Source organism: Eriocheir sinensis, chromosome 16, assembly GCF_024679095.1.
Source record: "Eriocheir sinensis breed Jianghai 21 chromosome 16, ASM2467909v1, whole genome shotgun sequence".
Classification (NCBI taxonomy): Eukaryota; Metazoa; Arthropoda; class Malacostraca; order Decapoda; family Varunidae; genus Eriocheir; species Eriocheir sinensis.
Genome location: NC_066524.1, coordinates 9,650,913 through 9,667,159, shown reverse-complemented (window position 1 = coordinate 9,667,159; position 16,247 = coordinate 9,650,913). Strand labels below are relative to the sequence as shown.

General features: G+C 40.8%; 2 long non-coding RNA genes across 2 annotated transcripts; one reads left to right on the top strand and one right to left on the bottom strand.

The window, feature by feature from the left end:
- Positions 1-3,235: 3,235 nt before the first annotated feature.
- Positions 3,236-7,046, bottom strand: LOC126999251 (uncharacterized). Its single transcript, XR_007753168.1, has 3 exons — positions 5,825-7,046; positions 4,972-5,033; positions 3,236-4,125 (listed from the first exon to the last, which is right to left on the bottom strand). It is a non-coding gene; the product is annotated as an uncharacterized LOC126999251 (long non-coding RNA).
- Positions 7,047-11,892: 4,846 nt separating this feature from the next.
- LOC126999250 (uncharacterized) lies at positions 11,893-14,108 on the top strand. Its single transcript, XR_007753167.1, has 3 exons — positions 11,893-11,981; positions 12,232-12,391; positions 13,240-14,108. It is a non-coding gene; the product is annotated as an uncharacterized LOC126999250 (long non-coding RNA).
- Positions 14,109-16,247: the final 2,139 nt, after the last annotated feature.

Here is a 16,247-nt window from a genome sequence, read left to right as displayed (position 1 = left end):
TTGAAGTTTCTTCAATATTCAAGCTGTTTGTCACTGTACTGTATTCAGAGACCAACATACAACACATAATGCATTAGCCTCACGTGAGATGGCTACCATAATTTCAGACTCGTGTGTTCAGTGACTTTCTTGTTTATTTATTTTGATATATATCAACTTTCAGTCAGGTTACTCGGGTATATCTTTACCTCAGTGGGTCAAGGCACACAATCACTAGTACTATTATAAAATGTTCTAATGTTTCCCGAGCTTCTACACCTATCTGCTGTACTAAAGATAGGTATAGGTACTTCTCCATTCATGGAGGCCACTTTTCTCAACTATCTTTGACAGGTCTTCCATTCACATTGTTTCACTCTGCTCCAGTGTCATCATATGCTTTCCCTCTCTGTACATTTCCTTTCACCAAAGGGGATTGTCTTGAATTTCCAGTGTTTTATTAATTTGGCCCACCGGTGTTCACTCATTTCCTCTCTTTGAAACTCAGCTTCCCCTTTGTTAACCTTTCTCAGAAGCTCCACCCCATTTCCCCTGAGAGCATGTGAACACTATCATGCCAACTGGTCTTGAATGACTTCTAATCTCCCGACATCTTGTGTTAGTCCTGCTGACCCATACAAGATAGCTGTGGGGTTACTACCTTCCCCATACAAAGGCAACTTCCATATTCATACTGGCTAATTTCCCTTCTCTACCACTGATGCTAACACCTGTAATTTTCCCTACCTTGGCTTCATTTACTTTTCTTTGTGCTTTCTCCTATGGCCTCCTTGCTTATCTCAAATCCTAAATAACCTTGTGTTTCTATTACCTCTAAGATATTGTTTCCCAGCATCCGCTGTCCTACTGCTGGTGTGAATTTCCATTATTATGTTTAAAGATAAGTTTCCATTCCATACCAAAGTCATTTAGGATCAGGCAACGTCCTTCCACTAATACTACATCATCTGCATAACCTAGGCAAAGCAATACAGCTTCTGATGTGTGGGGCTTTATTACTGTTGTCTATAATATCCACATATACACATGGAGGAGGGGGGTTATGAACAGAAAGGATTAATTGATTATGTGGCAGTAGATGGAAGACTGAGAAAGGATATTTGTGACACGAAGGTAGTAAGTGGAATGTTCGATGGGTCTGACCATCTTGCAAAAGTGGGTGTTTGAAAAGAAAGGTGAAGTAAAAAAGGAAATACTGAAGATAGAAAAGTTACAGGAAAAGAAATAAAAGATGAGTATAACATGAAATGGCAGAGGCCTTAAGTGAAAAATGGGAGTGTGAAAGATAGTACAGATAGATATTGAAAAAGTTTTTGGAACATTCAAAGTAGTGTTAACTACAACAAAAAAGTGGTAGGAATGAAAGTGGTGAGGGATGGAAAAATAAAAGGAAATTCATGGTGGACAAAAGATAAGGAGGATAGTAAAAGAATAAAGGGAACTTTTTAAGAAAACTCAAGAAAGAAATGTGGCTGAGCAAGTAAAAAGGGAAAGGAAAAAGAAATATAGAGAATGCAAAATGTAATTAAAACAAGCAATAAAAGAAAGCAAGAAGAGAGTTGATGAAGACTTTGGAAAAAGACTAAGTGAAAAGGGAACACAAAATCATATTGGAAAGAAGTAAAAAACGAAAGAAATGCATCACCCCAATAATATCTCCCCAAGTAAAATTAATGAAGTTATGGATGAGAATGGAAAGATGTTGAAAGACGGGGAAGCTGTGAAAACTTAATGAATTTTGATGATGGACGTCCAGCAGCTGTAACAACAACAGTTTTGAGTGGAGGTAGAGGAGGAGTATATAAAGAAAGAAGTATAACATATGAACAAGTAAATCAAGCAATGAAAAGATTAAAAAATGGAAAAGCAGCAGGAACTGATGGAATCAATCAGATATTTTTCTTCAGAGTCAATTGGATTGGATTGCATTGTGGGATGTTTTAAAGATTTACAGTGTGGGAGGAAAACTGCTCAGTGCAATAAAGTCTTTCTATGAGGATGCATCTGCATGTGTCAAAATTACTGGAGAAACAAGTGAACATTTTGAGTTAAAAGTGGGATTAAGGCAGGGGTGTGTCATGTCACCGTGGTTGTTCAATATCTATATGGATGGTGTCATGAGAGAAATGAAGGACAAAGTTGGGACGTTGGAGTAAAAATGTATGCTGAGGGAAGGAAGTGGGTGATGAATTCAATCCTGTTTACTGATGACACGGTGCTCATTTTGATAGTGTATGTAAAAGGAGAAAGCTGAAAGTAAATGTCAACAAAAGTAAAGTGATGGTTTGTGAGGGGAGTAAAAGTGAGGTTGTAGATTTTAAATGCCCATATAGAGAGGGAACTGAATGTGAAAAAGAATGCAAAATTATTTTGAATGGTGAAGAAATGGAGGAGGTCAATGAGTTTAAGTACCTTGGATCAGTTATCAGTTAAAAATACAATAATAGTACCAACCCTCACATATGCAACTGAAACATGGGCCTGGAATGAAAGGCAGTGAAAATTTGTTATTTGAGGAGTGCTTGTGGTGTGAGTAGAATGGATGGAATGAGTAATGAAAGTGTGTACAGGCGTTTTGGAATGTGTCACGGTGGTGAAGGGAGGAAGTGTGGAGTGGTGGAAGAAGTGAAGTGACAGACTTTAAAGTGGTTTGGCCACATGGAGCGAATGGAGGAGAGTAAGATGACCAGAAGGGTGTATGTGAGTGAGATAAAGGAAGGGAATGCTAGAGGACGACCTCCAGTGAAATGGAGGGATAGGGTGCAGGAGTACGTTAGGGAGAGGGGTGAAAGATCCTGGAGAAACTTTGAGCGGGCAAGGAGGGAGTGTCTGGATAGAGAAAGATGGAAACTTCTGCCGTGGCAATCCCCTGGTGGGAGCTCCTAGGAGCAGGCGTTGATGAGATGATGATGATGAATGAATTGAGCGGAATCACAGCAGAAATGTTGAAGTGTGGAGATGAAGTTACTATATGAATGGTCAAGATATGTGAAGTGGCCTGGGAAGGGGGGGGGGAGGTCCCAGCAGACTTGATAAAAGCCATCATGGTCCCAGTTTACAAGAGGAAGGGCAGGAGAGGGGAGGTGGGAGTTGTAGGGGTATAAGTCTGCTGAGTGTAGGCTACCCGGAAAGGTATATGTAAAAGTCCTAATTGAGATTGTGCAAAGACTTACAGAAGAGAAAATCAGTGAAGAACAAGGAGACTTCAGGGAGGGAAGGGGATGTGTGGATCAGATTTTTCGTTCAAGTTGGTAGTAGAAAAAATATTAGCAAAAGGAAAAAATACTATGCTGCCTTCATGGATCTAGGTATTCTAGAGAAAGTTTATGACAGAGTCGATTGGCTGGCATTGTACATGGGACATCTTAAAGGTATATGGTGTGGGAGGAAAACTGCTTAATGCAATAAAGTCTTTCTATGAGGATGCATCTGCATATGTCAAAATTACTGGAGAAACAAGTGAACATTTTGAGATGAAAGTGGGCTTAAGGCAGGGGTGTGTCATGTCACCATGGTTGTTCAATATTTATATGGATAGTGTTATGAAAAATGAAGAGCAAAGTTGGGGAAATTGAAGTAAAAATGTATGCTGAGGGAAGGAAGTGGGTGATGAATTCAATCTTATTTGCTGATGACACGGTGCTCATTGCAGAAAATGAAAGTGACTTACAAAATTTGGTCAGTGTTTGATAGTGTATGTAAAAGGAGAAAGTTGAAAATAAATGTCAACAAAAGTAAAGTGATGGTTTGTGAGCAGAGCGAGTGAGCAGAGTAGAAGGGAGGTTGTAGATTTTGTATGCCCATATAGAGTGCCCATTGAATGTGAAAAAGAATGCCAAATAATTTTGAATGGTGAAGAAATGGAGGAGGTTAACGAGTTTAAGTACCTTGGATCAATTATGTGTAAGCATGGTGGTACAGAAGGAGAAAGAGAAAAGGGATTGCAAGGATTGACTGATTGGAGGAGAAGCTGCGGATCCATCTCTGGCATGCCATCTCCTTGTTGGGGGCTGAATTTCTCTATGGCATGGACTGGACCTCTGCCGGACAGCTGGAGAAAGCTGCCATGGCACAAACCCGACTGATGGGAGACAAATGATTTCTTCTTCCACATCATGTTTGGCCCTGAAATATGAGTACAAGTTCAAATAAACTATATATATATATATATATATATATATATATATATATATATATATATATATATATATATATAGATATATATATATATATATATATATATATTAATCGGGATGTTTTTTCTTGATTAGTGTACAATACTAAAAGAGGTTAACCTGGTAGCTGCAGGGATCACGTTTCTTAATGGTCCCTCCGAGCAAGAAAAATGAGAAAAAATCATCACTCACGCAAACCATTTCATAATATATATCAACGCATTTGTGATCAGTTGATGCATCATCTATTTTGGGGGGTTTATATCATGGCAAAAATGTGGCCCGTCGCTGGTACACGGTAAAGCCACAAATTTGGCCTGTTGCTGCTACCAGGTTAAGCTGGACTATGAATGGACAGATGTTGTTTTAAGAGCATCTGAAATAAACTTATGGGACTGATATATGATAATTAAATCTGTATTATTTATTAAGATGTGTCCAGTGATTTAATTGGCAAAGAATTGCAAAACACAAGCCAAGAAAATAAAAGTACTGAGCTGACTGACGTATTGACACAGGAAATGGTAGTCGGAAAAATAAGAATAGATTAATAATTAATATACCCGAAGCAAGAACTAAAAGACATTGCATCGACAGAAGTATGTGATAGAATAACAGGCATTATCTACATGAGTTATTTACTGCACAGTGCACACTATATGGGCTGGCAACATTGTCTTATTTTCTAGCAAGTGAAGTTTCTTATATTGTGCATTATATTCTTGCATGGGAATGATTTCTTGATGCTGGATGACAAAAACTAAATGATTAAACAATAATGTTATGTGGTGAATACCAGCTTGAGGTCACTGTAGGTCTAGGAGGACTTGCTCATTGTTGTCAATGTCATCACGATCACTGCAAATAGATACATTACAATTAGAAATGCTTTGGCACCTGCCCAATATCTATATCTATACTTGTCCAGAAGTCAAAACTCTTGACTCATGGACCAATTTGCAATTTTTTTTGTTCATAAAGATATAGCATTGTTGATTGACTTTTATAGCTATTTGGGAGTAAGACTAGGAATAATCATAAAATTCACTTTTAGATCTTCATAAGAAAGGAAGCTGCAAATAACAAAAGCCATAATATACTGTGAACTAATTAATTTCAAATGTGAAAAAAAAGACATGACCAAAACAAATAAAACAATACTAGAATGCTAGCTAGCATGGGTATTAGTATCATTTTGCAACACCCAGGGATTCCCTTTAAGAGCTACCGATACGTCAAATTGATTTGGTTTGGTTACTAAAAATAAGCAAAGGAAGGTAATTTTGTTAGGACACTTCTGACATTTACGTTTGGTTAAAAATATCAACTTTTCTAAATAATAGTTGATTTGGTTAAAACTGGCTATCTTAAATAACAGATTAAGTTGAAATAACTATATGTCAATGATAAATTTACCCAGGTTAGGTTAATATGATTAGGTTTGGTTTATCGCCTCTGGGAGGTTAGTCAAGTAAAAATGAAATAAGACATTAGTGACCCAAATAGGTATTGTTTTGGGTTTGGTAAGGTTGGTGAGAAACGTTTGTTGAAGTCAGTCACAAGATTAACAGGTGTGTTAGGTTAAAAGAGTTTCTATTCTATCTATCTATTCTAAAGGATAAGTCTGGCGAGGTAAAATATTGGCTCACCTGTGTTCGTTCCTTGGGCAGGAGTCTGTGGCTGCCGGTGTTGATCACAGGTAAGATACACGTGCACCAGTGATGACTGGACCTTCACAGACTACCTAAGGTGAGTGATAACAGACACTGGATGTCTCCAGGCGATGGCTGGGGGCTGTATAACGCCAGCCACACACTGCGGCCCGCGGGGCTTCCAGCAAGGTTACTCCCAGGGCTCCTTGTGTGACAGCCTGTGGATGGTGGCAGGCGGTCACCAGCCATCGCCTGGAGGGTCTCCAGTGTCTGTTATCACTCAATCTCTGTCAGCCTGTGAAGGTTGCACCTGCATTTTACCTGTCGGTGAACACCACTTCAGTCGTGATGGCCATGTAGGTGTTTCCAAGGTCCGCCTCGCCGAACCACTCATCTCAGCACGGTCAGCACAGTCCACAGATATTTCAGGATGAGTTTCAAATCCTTAAACGCCTCCAATTCATCTAGACGAGGCAGATATATTAGGAGGTGATGCCTTCCCTCCCGCTGTAATCCGCCATTTTGCAATACTTATACATTTTTAACGGTGCTAAGGGAGCCCCTTCCCCGCCTTAAATTTTCCGCCCGCTAAGTGCTCCAGCTCCAGCGCTAAGCGGCCCGGCGCCATTTTAAGTAGAAAACTTAACGATTCTTTGCCGTTAAGTGCACTTAGCGATGCTAAGAACGTTTGTGTATACCGCCCCTGGCATTTCTAGTATTACCGTCCATATGTACGTGTCAACGTGTGGTTTTAAGGTTTTGTAAGTTTCCTAAAATACAGATAATGAAAATTTGAATTCATCAATGTTGTTCTATCTGAAATATCAATATAGTATCGTTTTCGCCTATCGGACTTATCGCTAGCTAGTATCGGAATTGTGGATTTACATCGGGTATCGGTTATCGGTTATCGCCTATATTTGTGTCTCTAGTTAACGAATATCGGTTATCGCCGTTAAGGTTTTTCATTATCAGTTATCGGTTATCGGGAATAAGGTTTTCTGTTATCGTGCCCAGCTATGATTATCAAGCTACTGCATGTATGTGACAGCAAGTCAAATTAAGGTGAGATGTCTTATATTGCACTTGAATATGTTGTGAATATTCTTTAATGGTTATAGCTATATATGATGCCTTCCATTACGTGTAAAGAAAGAAATGTTAAAAAGTGCTGTCTTTGCAGATTTTCAAAGCCATCCCAGCCACTGTCCTGTCTCCCAACAAGTGCCAATTATAAGAGGCACTGATTCAATACTTCGCTGCCACAGCCTATAGGTATGTATTATATGTGGGAAGTGCATTACGCACGGTTGTGATAGTAGTATATAAAGAGGTGGTGGTGTAGAGATAGAACTGTAGGGATGGGCAAGTACCGTTAATTTGAGTACCGGTAGTACCGGTACCGAAAACTCAAGTACCGTTAGTACCGGTACCGGTACCGGTACCCAAAGGAGTTTTTTTTCTTAATGACTTCTGATGAAATTCCCAAACAAATTTCCTGTAAAGAAAACCCTCTCTCTTCCTTCAACTTAATATCAACTAGAGTAGAAATGCAACGTTTAGGAGCCTTCTGATTAATGTAAAATCACTTAGGTTTAAGGACAGACCACCTAGTCTGTACCATGGGGTCTGTGTGGTCTATTTTTCTATGTAAATCTATGTAAATCTCTCTCTCTCTCTCTCTCTCTCTCTCTCTCTCTCTCTCTCTCTCTCTCTCTCTCTCTCTCTCTCTCTCTGAATGAAGTGAATATTTATTTTTTCGAAAAAAAAATAGCATGTATAGTTATTATGGATGTACTCTATCATAGTCTAATAACACTAAAAATATGTATTAGCAACCTAAAAAAGTAAAAGAATCGGACATGAAGAATTATCCAGTAACTCCAATAAATAAATCAAATAATGGAAACGGGAGATTTGGTTGAAACGGAAAGCAGGACAAAATGGTGGGAACTTGAGGAGACGGTCAGCGGGGCAGTGACTCAGCGTCTACACACAGGGCCCATACCGCATGGAGGCGGGCGAGCACCGAGTGATCATTAAGCTTCCCGGAACCCAAGTGATCATGATGCTTCGCGGTACCAGTACCGATAGCAGTTATCGATACCAGGTACCGGTACCTGGTATCGATAACTGCTATCGGTACTGGTACCGCGAAGCATCAAGTGATCATGATGCTTTGCGGTACCAGTACCGATAGCAGTTATCGATACCAGGTACCGGTACTGGTATCGATAACTACTATCGGTACTGGTACCGCGAAGCATCATGATCACTTGGGTTCCGGGAAGCTTAATGATCACTCGCCGGTACTGGTATCGATAACTGCTATCGGTACTGGTACCGCGAAGCATCATGATCACTTGGGTTCCGGGAAGCTTAATGATCACTCGGCACTGCGCATCAGGGTTGCCAGATGGCCGATTTTCCGGCCAAATTAGTTAAATTTGACCGTGAACAGTGTTGTTTGGCCGTAGAGATCGGGGATTTTTACGGCCAAATTATTTGGCCGATTTTTGGTCGTTGTTTGGCTGAAATGCAGAAAAATAGCTGCTAAAAAATTCGTATCTTCCTCGACGTTGGGATGTTGACAGGCCTCCTGTCCGTCGCCATGGTAACCATACAGAAACCAAACCTGTACGGGTAGTCGGGTACCGCGGTACATGAAAGAGACACGTCACACACTTCCTTTAGTCTCCCTTCCCCGCTTCCGCCGTTCGAGTGTCGTGATAAGCAAGTGATTTTTTTTTTCTTTTGTAGACACATACCTTATTTGGAACGTCAACCATGGCCTCTGTGAAATCGTCGTGGAAAGAACGTTATGACAGTGGGAGAAAGTATAATCCTTCATGGGAAGAAAAGTTTGTATGGGTTACGAGGACAAGTGATGGGAGTGAGAATGCATTCTGCAAACTTTGTAAAACTACCCTTGCTCCCAGGGCCAGTCGTTTGGCAGAGCACGAAAAAAGCAAAGGACATGCAAGTAGAGTGAAAGCTGCGTCAGGTAGCAGGGGTCTGCGAGAAATGTTCTCTCCACAAGAGCGAAAAGAAGAGGAGAAGAAGCGAGTTGAACTAGAATTAGCTGTGGCTATTTCTTGCCATTGCAGTATGGCAAATGTTGACCATATTGGTGAGATAATCAGAAGAAATGGAAGAGGAAGTGAACTACAAAATATTCAGCTCCATCGTACCAAGTGTACTAAGCTTATTTCTAGAGTTGTCTCTCCCGCCTTGCTGGATGAGTTGAAAGAGGATGTGAAGGGTAAGAAATTCTCTGTCCTTGTTGATGAGGCAACAGATTTGGCAGTAAACAAGCATGTATGTGTTGTAATTAGATATTTCAGTGAGTCAAGATGCAAAATTGCCACAGAGTTTGTAGGGTTGGTGCCAGTTGTTGGTGCTACAGGCAATGATATATTCTTAGCACTGAACACTCTGCTTGAAAAGATCGGATTAACGCTGTCTGACTGTGTTGGATTTGCAAGTGATGGCGCGTCTTCAATGACAGGAGAACACAACTCTGTGTGGTCCAGAGTGAGACAGCAGTCACCATATTGTCAGCTAAATAAGTGTGTCCACTCACTATCCCTTTGCGTGGAAAAGGCATTTGATAAGCTTCCATCTAGTCTTGGATATCTTCTGCATGAAATCCCTAAGTGGTTTAGCAAGAGCATAATCCGCAGAGAGAAGTACAAGGAACTTTTCCTTGTTATGGATCCCAATGAAGAGAGAAAGGGAACTCCTCTTCCTTTTCAAAAGCTTTCAAATACACGTTGGCTTGTAAGAGGAAAGGTTCTCTACAATTTTTTAGTAAACTGGGAAGAGCTGCAAGCTTATTTTGCTGTTGCATTGCCTGTAGCAGATGCCTCTTGTCGCTATAAGGCACGAGAAATCTTGAACATGCTCAAAGACCCTCTTAATAAGCTCTACTTTCACTTTGTCACACCAGTTGTCTCAGAATTCGAGAGGGTTAATGCACACTTCCAAACAACTGATGGTGACCCACAAGAACTGCTCAGAGAATTGGTTCTACATCACAAGAGCTTGCAAGACAGAGTTGTCGACAGAATGGGTAAAGCACTACCACAACACAAGGTGGACTATGGTGCTAAATTCACACAGGAGTTGGATGCCTTCTTAAGCAGTCAGAAATATTCTGCTGAAGCTGTTCGTAAGGTAAATGAACTCAAAGAAAGATGCTCAAATCTTTTGCTAGAAGCTTTGACTCAGGTCGAGAAAAGACTACCAGTGGCCAAAGATATCTTCAGAGAATTAAGTGCATTCACTCCAAAGAAGGTATTGAGCCAGGTAGAACGTGTATCATTCACAAACCTACCCCTACCTCACCTGCGTAGCTGCAATGAAGATATCATTGAAGAGCAATATAGAAAAATACTACACGTAGCATGGACTGAAGAGTCAATTTTTGATGGTGAAATTCCTTTAGATTCTGTATCTTTTTGGTCAAGAGTACAGCAGTACAAGACGTCATCAGGGAAGTACGTCTTCAAAGAATTATCCAATTATGTCCTGGCTTGCCTAACAACCCCAGTCAGCAACGCAGTGGTTGAAAGAATATTTTCAACGGTGACTAACGTAAAAACAAAATCAAGAAATCGCCTTCATACTGACATGTTGGATTCCATCATACGAATTCGCTCGCACCTTCAGTTCCAAAATAAATGCTGTAAGGACTTCAAGGTTACAGCTCGCATGCTGCAACTATTCAACGCTGCGAACATGTATGCCACTCCAAACCAAGAGGAAGAAATAGAGGATATACTGGAATACTTCAACTAACAACGTCAGTGCCTTACAAATGGTAAGTTTTAAAATTTGTTACCTTATTAATTTGTCTATGGTGCTAAAACTACATTGTTTATAACCATGTTGGGTCATGTACTCCGTCCGCGCATTTATTTTACATTTGTTTTGCGACGAAGTATTTTCTGCATATAATATTTTCGCATTTGGCAGAATTTACCTGAAATTTGGCAGGAAACTGAAAAAAATTGGCCGATTTGGCCGTGACTTTGGGTGAGATTTGGCCGTCAACTGCTGTCGGACATCTGGCAACCCTGCTGCGCATTGCCGTTTGGATCTTAGTGACGCTCGGTGCTCGCCCGCCTCCATGTGGTATGAGCCCTGTGTGTAGACGCTGAGTCACTGCCCCGCTGACCGTCTCCCCAAGTTCCCACCATTTTGTCCTGCTTTCCGTTTCCATCACAGCTCCCGTTTCCATTATTTTATTTATTTATTGGAGTTACTGGATAATTTTTCATGTCCGATTCTTTTTTTTTTTTTAGGTTGCTAATAAATATTGTTATTGTTATTAGACTATGATCGAGTACCCACTACCCATATTACCGAGATATCCACTCACTAAGTGGTGATCTCTCTCTCTCTCTCTCTCTCTCTCTCTCTCTCTCTCTCTCTCTCTCTCTCTCTCTCTCTCTCTCTCCTGCTACACCTCCAATATTTAATCATCTTATATAATTCATCATGCAGTTCTTTATTGCCAGAAACTCTCGCCAAGGGATTCAAACTTTTTTCGTTAATGCTTTATTGGATAAATATGATCTCTCTCTCTCTCTCTCTCTCTCTCTCTCTAAAAGTTAACGAGTCATACGAATTTAACAGTGGCAAGTAAAAAGAAAACGAAGTCTTGGGTTAAAAGTTAGTGAGTCCCACGAGTCTTTAGAAAACGCTAATATATATTGTTATTGTTATTAGACTATGATCGAGTACCCACTTCCCACATCACCGAGATATCCACTTACTAAGTGGTGATCTCTCTCTCTCTCTCTCTCTCTCTGAATGAAGTGAATATTTATTTTTTCGATAAAAAAATAGCATGTATAGTTATTATGGATGTACTCGATCATAGTCTAATAACAATAACAATATTTATTAGCAACCTAAAAAAAAAATCGGACATGAAGAATTATCAATAAATCCAATAAATAAATCCGAGCAACTGGTACCGGTACCGAGCAATCTGGTACCGGTACCGTACCGTTTAGCTGGTACCGTTAGTACCGGTACTGGTACCGGTACCTGCCCACCCCTAGATAGAAGTGGTAAGGTGGTGGTCAAGGTGGTGGTGGTGGTGATAGTTTTTGGTGGTGATGGTGGTAGTGGTGTTGTGGTGGTGGTACAGTATTATTACCTTGTGTCAATATACTAAGTCTTGATCGAGTAACAAGGACATGTGAATGAATATTAATGAATGTAATAGTATATATAAGGTTAAAATCTCTGCTAACAGCCTGTGTTTTACAGAGTAGAAACACCTGCAAGGTCGTTCCAGTGGCTGGACGATATGGAAAATTATGAAATATATAATGCAAGAACAAAGAAAAGAAGAATAAAGGCTAAATTGTGGTCTTGTTTGTTGATTTCAGGTGAATGTTCTTGGTGAGATTGGAGGGAGGAACACTGATGAATATGTGAAGCGAGTAATGAAGTTCATAATAAGTGACACACTGGCCACAAAACTGAACATGTCTTGAAGGAACAACTAGAAGGCATTTGGTTCCACAAACTTATTCGAGACTGTTTAGGGTAAGTATTTTTTTCACATTTCCTTATCTATCTATCTATTTTTAAAGTCAACACTCACACATAGGTCTATTAACTGAGATTTAGTAAAACAGAAAAAAGTAAAACATAACTAGAGGTGGGAGAGCTGGATCATCTCTAGGGATGCCATAAACAGCAGGAAAACAGGTCACAGCATGCATTCACTACTTAGCCTGGTAAATATGGAGAATCACTCCGTGCCTTCAAAATACAATATTACGCCTCCATATTATAGTTAAGGGATGAAATACATGTCCCTTAACCATAATATGAAGGCGCAGGTACTTAAAAGTAAAGGAAAAGTCCCCAAAAGGAATAATATTCACGAAAGGGAAGCCTCCTATGGCAGCGGCGGCAGTCCGCCAGAGTTACGAATAATACCTCCTTGCAAAAATAAGTTGCATATTCACTACTCCCCTTCCCCCAACAAGCATATTTAAGCTACTCCAACCAAACTTTACAATCTGGCAGGGGGGACTGCATCCCCCCTGGACCCCCCTTACCTTTACTGGATGGAATATATGAATATGCTACCTATTTTTGCCATTGGAGGCTACCCTTTCGTGAATATTATTCCTTTTGGGGACTTTATCTTTACTTTTAAGCACCTGCGCCTTCATATTATGGTTAAGGGACATGTATTTCGTCCCTTAACTATAATATGGAGGTGTAATATCGTATTTTGGAGGCGTGTAGTGATTCTCCATATTTACCCTCAGCCCTAGTAGACCTTACTAACTTATTTGTCGTTTTGGTCGTTTGATTTTACTTATGTAAGTTTTGGAATATATATTAGTAACTTTAACTCAGGTATTTTTTTCTGGTTCTAGGAGAAGTGAAAAAGAATTCACAAACGTCAGATTGCACGAGATGTGGAGCATGCAGTGGCGAAGTGGTTGATGGTGGTAAGAGATCGCAGTGGCAATTGCATGAGAAGGGATACTGGTGCAACATTGTCTGCTAATTAGAATACCTATACGTGTAAATCTTATGTAAAAGGAAGTTTAATATATAGGTTCCTTAGTTTTGTTTACATGTAGTAATTAGAATTAAGGCTTTGTTAGAGGTGATTCTAATCAGAATATAGGTAGAGATGTATTTCTGCCAAAGGAATTCTGTATTCTGTATTACTTTTATCTATCTATCTATCTATAGCTCTGATGCCTTGTTCCCTCCAGGAACATCCCCCTAGGGCAGTGGCTCCCAACTTTTTTTTTTTTTTTCAGGCGACCCCAGTCATGCACCTCTAGACATGACTGCGACCCCACTAGTTTAGTTGTATATGTGTTATAATATAATAATACCAAGTTTGATATTTTGAGGTCTTGAGGACCCCAGGGAGGACCCCAGGAAAAATGCTTAACGACCCCAGGGTTGGGAAAGGGTGCTCTAGGGGGTGGCCACGGCAGAAAAGCCATAGTACTATTATTACTACTATTGTTACTATTATTCTGTATTACTTGTGTTTATATATTATTGATTAGTAGATTTTGTTTCGTAATATTCACGGTATATTTGAGAAGCTTATATTTTTTGTGACTTAAATATATGGAACAATTTTATAGCAGACAGTCACAATATAAACACTGTCAATTTCATTTTACTTCCACAATCATAGTGTTTTTGAAGAGTTTTGTTAATGTGGAAGAAAAGTCATTCAGTTTTGAAGCATGTATAAATAAATAAAGTTAAGTTGAATTGTTTGATTATTATTCATATAACTTTGAGATATGTATGGCCGTTGATATTGGGCTTTAGGCAATTCAACAGAAAATGAACGCCAGAGAAAACTCTCGATATGCTGTATGTACTTTTTAAATACTAACATCACTGTTTCATTGAAGGACAGAGGTATGGGTATACTCGTATAATGTTGAAGACTGCCTCTGCTTTCTGTTTTTCAGTGACTATGTCAAAAACCCTTTATCAGTGGTAATGCACCAAATATATGCAAGATATCCCCATAAATTCAATGGCATGCCCATGAAATACCCATATGGATCCCACCCATATCCCACATTTAACCCGCTTGGGCAGCCCACCTGAAACCCACATGAATCCCGTGGCCAAATTTATCTGGGCTCCATGTGGGCAGCCCACATGGGGCCCATAAAGTAGCCCACAAAAGACCCACATGGGTCCCACCATCCAGTGCTGGCTGGGTGGTATGCTCTCCCTACCGCAACGTACGTAACTCATCGCAAAACGTAACTTCTCCTAAATCTGAATTCTTCTGCAAGGTGAACACCTTTCTCGAACGCTTTGGGGTGCTTTCAGCAGGTGTTTTGGTAGAACAGTGTTACCAGTCACGCCATGGCTACTTGGTGCGACGAGCGGGAAATTGAAAAATCCTAAAAAAAATCTTCCATGATAATCCGTATAAAACCGAAACCGTACTGTTTGAGGGACGACTGTATATGCAAAACATGAACTTGACACTTAGAGAAATAAAAGATGTAAAGAAGGAAAGTATTATAAAAAAAATCGTTCCGAAGGTATAGCGCTAAATTCGAGGATCGCGAAACTCGAGGTATTGAAAACACTGAAAAAGCGCTTATCTGTTCCGACCCGTGGATCTTTTTTCTTTTTTTTTCACATGTGGGCTATGGCGCCGGTACACTATCCATCTGGGCCTGATGGTCGGCCTCGAGCCCGCCATGGCGCAGGCAACTGTTTATAGTGGCGCCATTTTAATTGGCTCATGCTGCCTGCCCCGGAGCTCAATTTTTTTCCTCCTTTACTCCCGTGTTATCTCAAAAACATACCTTGGAAAAAGGAAGAAAACAGGAAGAGAGAACGGGTCATTTTAAAGTCACAGATGAAGCCTTACGTTTGGCTGGGCTCTGAAAACATCCTTGTGATTCGCTGGGAGTCCGATGATGTCATCGCCGGCGCTCACTCGGTCAGCGGCCTCGCTACCTTAAGGCAGTATCACACTGGCCATTTTCTTCTATCCGTTGTGGCTACTGGCAACGCCCGTGCGCCCATCCGGGAGAGAGTTGTCGGTTGACCGTACCTGGTGTCATGAAGCCCTTTTCTTCCCACCGCGTTGGCGGCAGCTTGGGCAACTGGCAAATCCAAATTTTCCAGGTGTGCGTCACACATGGCCAAGGTCGGTTGCCCGTATCCACATCCACAACGTAAACAAAGCACTTGCCCTGTATCAACATGGCGTTGTCTGCTAAAGTAAGGGCTCTCGCGGCTTGTGCTGTCATTACCCAAGTTATGGACTTGTTGCTGCAGTTAAATGGAGGGAAGAAGCTGTTGTGCGTGTGGCGCGTCTGTGGTTCCTCCGTGTCAGTACTCATTGTCACCACTGCGCGTGAGCGGCCAACCCACCCATCTAGACTCCGACCACATAAACACGTGGATCGAGTAACAACAAAGACACACACACACACACACACACACCAGACTCATCATGAACCATGGCAGATGTTTCTCACAAACAAAAATGGCGAAGAGTGTGTGAGATCTTATTTGGTGAGCGGTTCATACAAACCAAACACACCCAATGGCAAGAAGAGAGCAGTGTTTAAGACGACTGCTCTCTTCTTGCCAAGAGCTAGGTTTGGTTCATGTGAGCCACTCATCAAATACGTTCTAACACACTCAAGAAATGGTGAAGTCGTTTCTGTTTGTCAGAAACATCTGCAATGGTTCCTAATGAGTCCGGTGTGTGTGTGTGTGTGTGTGTGTTGTTATTCGATCCATGTGTTTATGTGGTTGAGTCAAAATGGGTGGGTTGGCCGCGCACGCGCAGTGGTGACAATGAGAACTGGCATGGAGGAACCACAGGCATGCCACACCCACAACTGTTTCTTACTTCCATTTAACT